Here is a 10,601-nt window from a genome sequence, read left to right as displayed (position 1 = left end):
TGAAGAAGCCCTCACACCTGAAGAAGGCTCCACAGCCGAAACGTTGTGTTTTCTTTCTTCATTTTTCAGCATGTATTAATAATGTCTCACCAACTAATTAATCATATGAGTATGTGGAGCAACCTCAATGCCACCCCCTTTAACACTTCATGTATTTCTGAGTAATTCAAACCACACACAGAAGTTTCAGCTCCTTCAGTTTTCTAAAAGATAGCCGTTTTCAGGACTGCCCTGAAATAAGACACCCTGATACTCATGAGTGAAAATAATAATAAAACAGTTTAGTGACCAAACTTCTTTAAAGTTTTGATCTGTAGAAGAGGTTCAGTACTTTTTCACAGCAATATAATTCACGCTTAAGATCTGCTGTGGTGGCATTTCTGCATTTTCTCCCCCTTCTGTTCCACATCTGGATTTTAGTTTCAAAATTATTTATGTGGTTTGTTCTTTTTTTACACTTAAAGTTATTTACCTTGCACTTTTGGCAACTTACTTAGATCCGATGAAGTCTACAATTACACTTGACCATAACTGGTCACTGTGCAATTACATGCTTGAAAACAGAATCTTTAAAAATACCGTCTTACTACTCAGATGGTTGACAAAAATAGAATAGTTTCATGTCTGTTTGGACGGCAGCCCAGCTGAAACTATGCACTGCTTGACTGACAGAAGGATGTGGTCTTTTCTCAAAAGAAAAATCCTAAGGTCATTTTAGACTTTAAGTAAACTCCAGTATGTTAGAGAAATCAGACGGATCTGCAGAAAAATGACTGTGCTAAGCTAGGTTTGCGTGGCTATCATGACACGAATGGGAACATTTAATCTGTGAAACCAAGGCGGTTCTTTAGGTAAGTTTACCAAATGTTCTTGTTTTGTCTAAAAACCTGTGTTCTTTTAAAACATTTTGGATTTTTGTCTTTTTTTAATGTCTTTCTCACTGGGCCAGAAACTACTACATCATTTGTGTACACTGTACACATAAAATCAGGTGCTTGCTATAAGCTGCCAACACTTAATGTAAATACTCAGAAAGTGAGGTTTGTGATGTGTTATGGCAATTTTTAATAGTAATTATACTACTGTAGAGTTGACTTAAACAGCTTATGTTCAGATTTCCTGTAAATCAATCTTGCACCACATGATAACTTGATTTAAAGTAGCTGCTATCTCATTGTGGCTAAGGGTTTTATGCAGTCTGTCAGAAAATATCGTCTGCTTTAATGAAATACTCTCAATTCTTGGAAGAAAATAAAATATTCAAATGTAAGCATGATTGTTTATTTCTGATACATTAAAATAATACTCAACATTTTGTCTCATTAACAGTACAAGGTTTACTTTCAACAAAAGTCTGCCAATGTAAAACCAAAGCTGATTGATAATAAAGCAAAGGAATGTATGGTATACTGTACATGGTATAAGAATAGGAAAGCTGCAAAAATGATAGAAACTGCAAGATGAACATACTGTACAGTACAAGTGCCTAATATGATGGAAGTAAATATTTAATAGTCTCTGGTGTCTTTGTTCATTCTATTTGGCTTTGTTTTACACAAAACAATAAACCCAAACCCAAAATACTACACAGCCAGTCTCCATTTGCATTGGGATTTGTAAACATTTGCTTCTTTGAAAACATAAATGCGATGCATGCTCTTCACAAAGCACAAGGCAATTGAGTTTCTATTCAAAGAGAAGTGACTGCAGTTTTTGTTGTTGTTGTGACTACTGTACGGTTGTCTGGTTACCTGCAGTTGTCTCTGCATTATGATATCACCTTGTGCTTACATGCACAGGTTGCAAGACGTTCTGCTTCGTTATCATGTAGTCAGCAGGACTTTTAATTGTTTCTGAATAAAGTTGCAGATGCCTGGAAACTTGTTTGTGTATGTGGCACTCCCTTACAGTAAATGTCCTGGAATAGAGATACACCACTAATGACATGTGCTGAAGTGGGTGAAATCTAGATGGGAGGAGAGCCGGTCCTCTCTGAATACAGCACTGTTTGCGGCTTACAGCTGAGCATATGCATGAAAAGAGCTCGTGGTATCTGGTTTCCCTTTTGTGTTCATTGAGAAAGACTCTTTGTTTTTCATTCTGCAGCTTAGTACGAGACTTGCTTCTGGTTGGGCAACAATGTTTTTCCTTAAATATATAAAAATCCTATTTGCCACATTGGTCCCTGCACACTGATGTTTCTGCGAGGCTTAAATTCTCACCTGCAGAGCTGTGTGGCCACGTTCTCTACAGAGCTCTGCTGTTTGACAGTTCTTTGCTTTGTCGCATGTTGCAAGCAGCTGGGAAGTTCACATTTAAAAGGCACCATTATGTGCCACATCTTGGCATTCCAGTCCTGTTATGGCGTATTGTTAAATTATACATTTTCTGCAGGGCATTAAATTAAGGACCTCCTCAATTAAACTGTTTATTTTTACTCACCCATAAAGCACTGCTAAGCTCTGTGTTTTGACTGACAATATTCGTTCTAAATGATCTGAGGCAGGCTACAGTTCTTCCCTTCATAGAGCCACCAGTCCCATTCTCTAGGAATGCCAATTTGATTTAAATAGTGTTCGCTGTTTAGCTGTGCATTTCCACAAATTAATGCAGCACCCCAATGACCACTCCACGTTATTAGACTGTCAAGGCTGAACCATGAGGTGCTTTGGCAGTAATAGTAGTCTGGAGGCTAATGCATACTTTTATAGCTTTGGCTAATTTTCAGCAACAAAACAGAAATACAGTATGTGCGAAAGGCGCATCTCCATAGCTTTGTATATGCACTGTAGATCACATAAAAAATATGAACCATTGATGTCAACAGTGGTATACAGTATATGCAACTAAGTCCATTACACAGCACAGATACTGTATACAGTATAAACCTGTAATGTCAACAGAAGTTCCTTCTTTAACAGTAGGAGAATCATATTTTGGTGTAGTGAGATTTGTTTTCAGTTTAGACAAGTAGATTTAAGTTTTTAGAAGTATTATTTTTAGAACAAAGATAGTTCCAAAATGTCCACGACTCTCAAGTTGTTCTTGATTCCCTAATCTTAGTATCTCAGAGTGAGGAAATGTGGATCAAGTTCATTTCAACAGATAAGAAGTAATATTTACGTGTGGACTAGCACTAAATATTAAAAAAATGTGTAGGTGTCCACAAAGTCTTTGTCTATTTAGTTAAAAGGAATTTGCTGCTTACTGCTTCCTGAATTTACTTTGCCTCTTCAATTCTGAATAGAAATATGACTATTTAATGCAATGAAAAACTGTACAAGAAATGTTCCACGGAAAGGATTTCAAATTCCCGCTGACTGAGCTAGTCAGAATTGCAGGAAAGCACGTTTAGGCTGGTTTAAAATGATTAATAACACATTCTGCGACAGTTTCAAAAACATTCCTTTCTGTATTACCATAGCAACATCCACAGCCAGTAGTCACGGTACGCAGACTCACAGCTGTTGACCCTCATAACAGGAAGAGCTACATAACATAATACTTGAGAACAGAGCTGTATTATAATTGAGCTAATGATTTATTAAACAAAGTGAGGTTTGGTCTAGAGGTATGGCTTAATTGCATACTGCATGCAGAGACATTCCCTTCACGTTGAAAGTTTTTAAATTTAGACAAAATAATTTTTAACTTCTTTGGGGCACCTCATGCAGTTTTTAAAGCACATTATGTGAGCTTTATACTCACTCATGAGCTTCTGTACTTTTACTTTGGACACTGATCTGTAACAGGTACTGTACATTTACTGGTGATCCGGATTTAGCCCATTTCAAGACATGAGTCAAGTCCTTTACAGTTTATTATTGCAGCAGGTGTGGTAGCACCTAGATTAAAAAGGAACTATAATTGTAAGCATGTTAATTTTTTAGATCAGTTGTGTTTAAATACAGTTTTTTTTAATAAATACATGGCACAACAGGAAACAGAAGAGACAAAAAAGAAATTCCAAAAACTGCACCTTTTGGAATACCAGAAAGCATATCACATAAGATCAATCACTTTTATGACCTATCTCATGGATTTAGGTGTGTGCCTCACCACTTACTGTATATAACGGCACAAGATTATTGAACATATACTTGTTTTTAAGTTAGACAGATATACTGTACATATATATAATTCACATTTTAATCTGCAAACAGAGCAGGCTAAACAAATAATAAACGTTGCACATATGCCTTGGTTCATTGGATGTTACCCAACCAAAGATTCAAGCAGCTTGAAGTATAATTGCGCTCTGTCCATGCTGTTTTCCTAGCTTGGGTTTTTTAAAAATGTCTGTTTCATTCTAAGTGAATAAAACTGATCTTTTAAAGAAGAACCCACTAACACCTGGGACCTGAACGCCGAAACAGAGCCAGTGTGTTACACAGTAATGAGTGTGTTGCTGTCGACATGGAATATAACCCAAAATGCTGCTTCAAGAGGAAGTGGAATCCAGCTTCTGACAGCAATTATGCTTCAGACTTGGAGCACGGAAAACAAAGGTTGGATCCCTCAATGCATCTTATAACTACAGAACTAGAGATGACGTTCTGTATCACAACAACAAACAGCTCTAGTGACATCACTTCATGTGTCCTTTATTTTGGCACTTTACTGATTTTGAAGTCAAGGACTGGACACTACAAAAGCTGTTCTTGATGAAGTGAAAGCTGTCAAGAAGATGAAAGCAACTGTCGTTAGCACTGTCGGGCAAACGTCCCTGTCAGACAAGACCACAACGCAGGGTGTCCAGAATTTGAATGATTAAAGTGTTTTGTTTATTTCGGATTGGTTTGAAAGATGCTTAGATTCTGTCACCAACTGTCAACTAATCAGCAGACTCTAATGAAATAGTGGAGTTTTTTATGTGTGTGTGTGAGATACACACAATTACCAAGTCTTCCAGGTTGCAATGTTGGGTCTGATTACTCTGGAAATTAGTGTCAGTGATAATGGTGTATTTGAGTTTAAGGACACTTTTGAATCAATAATTGCGTGTTAGTGACAGAAGAAACACCTGTAAGTTTTGGGCAAGTGAAAGGCTTTTGCCACTCAACTGACGTAAGTAGGACCACAGGTTAAAGTCCAGCACTGCATAATTCACCAAAGCATGCTGGAATTTATTAGTACAATAATAATAGACCAAAAGTCTATTAATGCTTCCATGCCATCACAGCACAGCAAGGTATGGTTTCACTCGCGGAAACAGAAAATTATTTGAACATTTTGTTAATTAGCATTCTTAAAAATATTCATTACATTTTGTAGTATTTTGTAAATGATGATTAACCACTTGTATAATTGTACTATTTTGTAGGTTACAAATATCAGATATGACCATCAAGACCTACAGTATCATTCTTGCTTTCACAATCCAAATATTCCTAAAGCCTCAATCATCCTGAAATATGAGAAAATAACACTCCACTGGAGAAAAATAGACAGTATAGAAAGCTGCAATTTGATTAGCTGTTGGTGGCAGTAATTTTTCATGTACTGTATTCAGTTTTCTTAATAACACTAGTAGCAAATAGTTCAAATTTAGTACATATCAAGATTTTTTTTCCATTTTGGTGTATAATACAAAATACAACATAGATGCAACATATATAACCTACCTTTTTACCAAAAATGGAAAATGGATTATGTACACGAAGTTTCACAGCTGTACTTTTTACCATTTATGCTAAGAAAAGCCTTGAAAACCTTCAACATATTACCAGAATCCAAAATGGCAGTCATACCATGTGACCCAATAGCATGATGTTCACTCAGATACAGGTCTGCATAGGACTTTCTCAAATTCTGAAAAAGTATTTTGATATCTGATTTTTGCTTGTCCATCCATCTTGGATTGACAAAATGAACACTGAACCTACTTATGTGTAATAAGAAACCTACAAAATATGCTAATCAGCCCAGCGGTTGTAGAGTTGCAGTTTAAGGCAAATTAAATGGAATTCCAAAACATTGGAAATCTTTGTCCAAAGTTATACTGCTGAAAATAATTGAGGTCAGGCAGCATGTCAGTGCCTTTACCACTGAACTTTACAGTGTTCGGTTTTGAAAACACATATATAAATTTTTGTGTAGGAAGAGTGGAAATGGCAGTGTTTCTCATGAGGGGGATAGAGCAAAATAATCAATGCCAAAGAAAAGGCATTAGAGACACGGGATGTCACGTGCCAAGTTATCTCTTCCTTTAATTTATTTCAAGGACACAAACCAAATATACAGTACTGTGTCATTGATATAAAGTACATTCTCTAGAATTCAGCCTTGTAGGAAGTTTGAACTTTGCATTTTGAGAAGTGATGATAGATGTCATGAATTAAAACTTACCAAGGGGCAGGATGACAACATGTGATGCAAATTGTTCAAGCTTATCAGCTTGCTCAGTGGTCAGTGCTATATGTGCTATTTTAAATGTGTCAAAACTGCAGCTCCTCTGCAACAGGGTAGATTTGCCTCAATATTTCAATACTACAGTGGATGCTCTTATATACTCTAATTGCCAAATTAACAGTTCTCATTATTTTGACCTATCTACCTTGGCTTCCTGTGTTATCTGTGTTTTACTTGCTTCCATAACAAGTACAAAATTATTTCAAGTCATTCGCATCCATTCCAGCCCTCTGGGGAGCAATACAGATGTGTGTGTCAATTTCATTTTACTGTTGGTGGTACTGTTAGACATTCTCAGTGAGAAGTTCAAAACATATGCTCTGTGGTGATTTTTAGAGTTTTGTAACAGTCTATATCATATATACAAATCTAATCGTTAAATACAAACAATAAAGTTACTGAAAAACTCATGGAACTACAGGGATACTTAGTTTTGAAGTACAGTACATGTTATAAAGCTAGCAGAGCTCAATGTTTATGTGTATGTGGGCCAGTTAAAATCCTCAGCAGGCAACATAGTGACCCAGTGGTTAGCATTGATGCTCTGGTAGACCTGGGGGGCTATCTGCATGGAGTTTGTGTATTCTACCTATCATTGCATAGGTTTTTGCCAGGGATGGAATATTATCAGCTGAAAACCCCCCAAAAAAGCAATGGACTGGAGTGCTTTTGGGAGTTGAAGTACGATATTAAAAGGGGAAGGCACATGTGTGTCATCCTTGAGTTATCAGTAAGCTTGTTATCCCAGAGAGGGAGATGGTAAGCCTGAGGATATCCTACAAGTGTAGGGTATAAGGCAGGAAAAGGAGCCTGCAAATCCCTCTCACTAGATGGGAGGGCTATTGAGGAGTGCGGGATATGGGGAGAGGGGGTCTTTATGAGATGGGAGAAACGGTGGCAAAACCAGACAATCAAACCCAGAACTCTGGTGCTGTGAGACAGCCGGACTCATCTCCATACCAATCTGCGACGGAGAGCGGCATACTGTATGTTTGGGAACATAAGGATGGCATTGCTGTTGAATAAAAGTTGCACACAGGAAGCATGGAAAGGTGCATGCTTGGAGTAACTAGAAGAGGCAGAAGACGAAATAAATGAGCTAGAGATCAAACCAACTGGAAGACGTGATAGTAAGAGAAGAGACTAAAATGCCACTGACAAAAAGACGAAAGGGAGAGAGTGAAAGAAGTTCTGAAATGAATCTCAAAGGACAAAAAAGTGTTCAAAAAGAGGGCACCTCATTAAGTGGCATGATTTAATCAATAGGTCTGTATGAGTAAGCTGGATAAGGAGTGCCAGTGACAGTTCATTGGAATAATCTAGTGTAAGCCTTCTTCCAGCACTGAATTCATTTGTTAAAGGCTGTTTGTGATGATTCATTCTTAATTTCATACAACTTTTGATCTTACGTTTACGATCTTAGTACTTATGTTTTTAAGGAAACTTAAACTAGGGGAGTGGTGAGGAACATGGATTTCTGTCTTTCTTTTTGTTATCGCTGGACTAGTTTTAATTTCAGACGCTCTCCACTGCCTTTTTAATTAAAGGTGAAAATCACATCAAACTTCAAAAGTTCCATTTGATTCTATGCAATTTCTAATGCAGTCGGCATCATAACAGTGAAAATGGAAAAAACTGATTTAAAGACACTTAAATCCAGAAGAAGATTAAATATGTATAGATAAAAATGATCCTTAGTCTCTGTGGTTTGTTTACTTACATTAAGAGGACTTCATTTAATTTACAGTTATGCATATAGTCTTACAGAATATCTAAGATTTTCACTACAAAATATTTGAAGCAAACCAGACTGTAATAAAGGAATAGACTGAAATCTGATATCCCCAATTATGTTGGTAGGCCTAGATTTCTACTAAACACCCCTGTAATTATGAAAAAAAAATCTCAATCTAAGTCACTCTTAGTTTGTGAAATGCAGTGTTTTTCTTAAACCCCCAGAATTATCAGACAGATCTGCATTTTCTTCCTTTGGTGGTGTACTGTAACATAACATTTTAGAAACAAACTGCAGGAATTCTGTACTTTTCTGAAGTTCTGTCTGTACAATAGTTTCATTTTTTTTCATGCGAAAGAGCTCAGAATCTGGCACAAAATTAAGCCAAAGGGTATTAAATGACAGAAATTCACCTTTAATTCTAACCATATGCTTTTCTAGTCAACACAGGATACTGTAGGTGTGTCTGCCTTTCTAAGCAGATGCTGTGGTGCTGTAGTCACTTCCTCAGGTGGATCGAGCAGATTCCTTATCTGAGGTCTTTCAGAGAAATCCTTGGGAATCCTTTCATGAGTTTCAACATTTTATATATACCTAACAACCAATAAATACCTCCATTGTTTGGTTTCTAGTGCTTACTCCCATTAGTAAGGCAGCTCTGTTGCTGAGTAAAAACTCAGGGAACTGGCTAATATTATGATGTGCAAATAAGAAGGAAGTAAATGGCAGGAAGGGGAGGACATATGGGAGACAAAATCCTTTGACTATTTGTCAATATAAAAAGAATGATTACTGTGCATATAGTTACTTATAAATACCTCACATGTTTAGTTTTATCCTGGATACATGTAGTTTACATTGGGTAGGGCATACTCACCGTTTTGTCAATTAACTGAAAAGACATGCTCATAACTGATTTAAATGAAGTTTTCAAAAGCTGTATGTATATTTCCAAGTATTTGAAAGGAAGAGGTGTATTCTAATATTTTCAGTTGGATGTCATTTTAAGTCAGTATGTACAGTATGTCAGTGTTGGGACTAAGTTTTTCTTTCATGGTTTGCAGTACAGAAATGTAAGGACATTCATGAACACCATTATATTGTACTTTAAACATAAATGATTGAAAAATAGATTTTTTAATCATTTGTTAAAGCCATACTCAGTAAAATGAGATCAATTAAGTGAGCATGCTAAAGAAAAATGGTTAAATGTAGTGATTGCTATGTTGTAAAAATGTATAAAGAGTAGTGTATCAAGACATCCATCAAACAGTGGAAAACGTCTCATGATGTAAACTGGAAAGTATACAGTTATCTTTTTTACATCAAACCAGTTATTATGGATAGATACAGTATAATACATGTATCCATTTTCAGGGTTTTTCTTCAGGCTATGATTTATTTCACATGGGATGTCTGGGCTATGGACACTTTCTAGAAGGCAGACCTACAGTACAGATTCTGTAAATGAAAGGTCATTTTAAATGAAGGATTTGCCATCTTCGAGCTTCATAAGTACAGGATTAACAAGGCTGTTCATTGTGACAATAAATATTCATTTTTGTGTCATGGTAGAAATAACCTAATAAGAGTATTATTATTGTTATTCATTATTGTTTTGCTTGCTAAGACAGTTGTACACCTTTTAAAAACACATATTTTCTTATTACAGATGATTAATGGCTTTAATATGAAAAATGATCTGAGACACATACCTGGACACATGCAAGATGGTTTTTCTTTCTAATCCTTTATTATTCAGCAGCTCCTTGAATAGTTTACTAGCATTCCCAGGAGGAGATCAGTGTCAGATAACCATACTATCACTTTACAAGGCAGGGAGCCATTGGATTAACCTGCAGAGTGGGGAGCCTTACCTTTACTCAAAATTGTTATTAGCCAACAGCAGTCTTTTTGAGCTACAAGGCCTATGGAGAGGATTAAATTAGTGATTTTATTAAAGTCTTTTTTTTGTCTACGAAGTGTGTGACTTCTTCCAGGGACCTTACTGCATGTGAGCACTATTTCTCTTGCTCTATTTACTTGTATAAAGTGGTAGGAAAATGATTATCTTCTGCAGCTCATACAAAATCCAGTTGGGTTTTAGTCTTTGTCACTACATAGGGATGTTGTGAGGTCTTGTACATTCCTATATTTTTGCAACTGTTACTGTTACTGTTATAATTCCTTCTGCTGATTATTGGATAAACAGCTGGGCTTTAAACTACTATGATAATATTATAAATTGAAAGTTGGCATACTGTACAAATTGTGGGGTTTTACAAGTTGATATCCTTACTTAGTTTAATTGTTTTCTTCCTCTGTCACCTCTAAGACTGGTACATGTTAAATGTGAGAGAGATACAGCAAGTATTTTGGTTTCCTTTTTGAAGCCACTGTGTGTGGAAAGGGCTTTACTATGCATCTTTTCTGCAGGATGTTGATTGTACCATTC

General features: G+C 36.4%; 1 protein-coding gene across 2 annotated transcripts in view; it reads left to right on the top strand.

Moving 5' to 3' along the window:
• Positions 1–653: 653 nt before the first annotated feature.
• The window catches only part of insc (INSC spindle orientation adaptor protein), a 64,696-nt gene continuing 54,748 nt past the window's right edge, over positions 654–10,601 (top strand). For both annotated transcript variants that reach the window (XM_088610916.1, XM_088610915.1), the window contains exon 1: positions 654–851. The gene's annotated coding sequence lies outside the window, so the exon portion shown is untranslated. The remainder of the gene's footprint in view (positions 852–10,601) is intronic.

The sequence above is a fragment of the Lepisosteus platostomus genome, chromosome 18, assembly GCF_059453375.1.
Source record: "Lepisosteus platostomus isolate fLepPlt1 chromosome 18, fLepPlt1.hap1, whole genome shotgun sequence".
NCBI lineage: Eukaryota > Metazoa > Chordata > Actinopteri > Semionotiformes > Lepisosteidae > Lepisosteus > Lepisosteus platostomus.
Note: the sequence above shows the minus strand (reverse complement) of the source record. Positions and strands in the feature narration are given on the sequence as shown.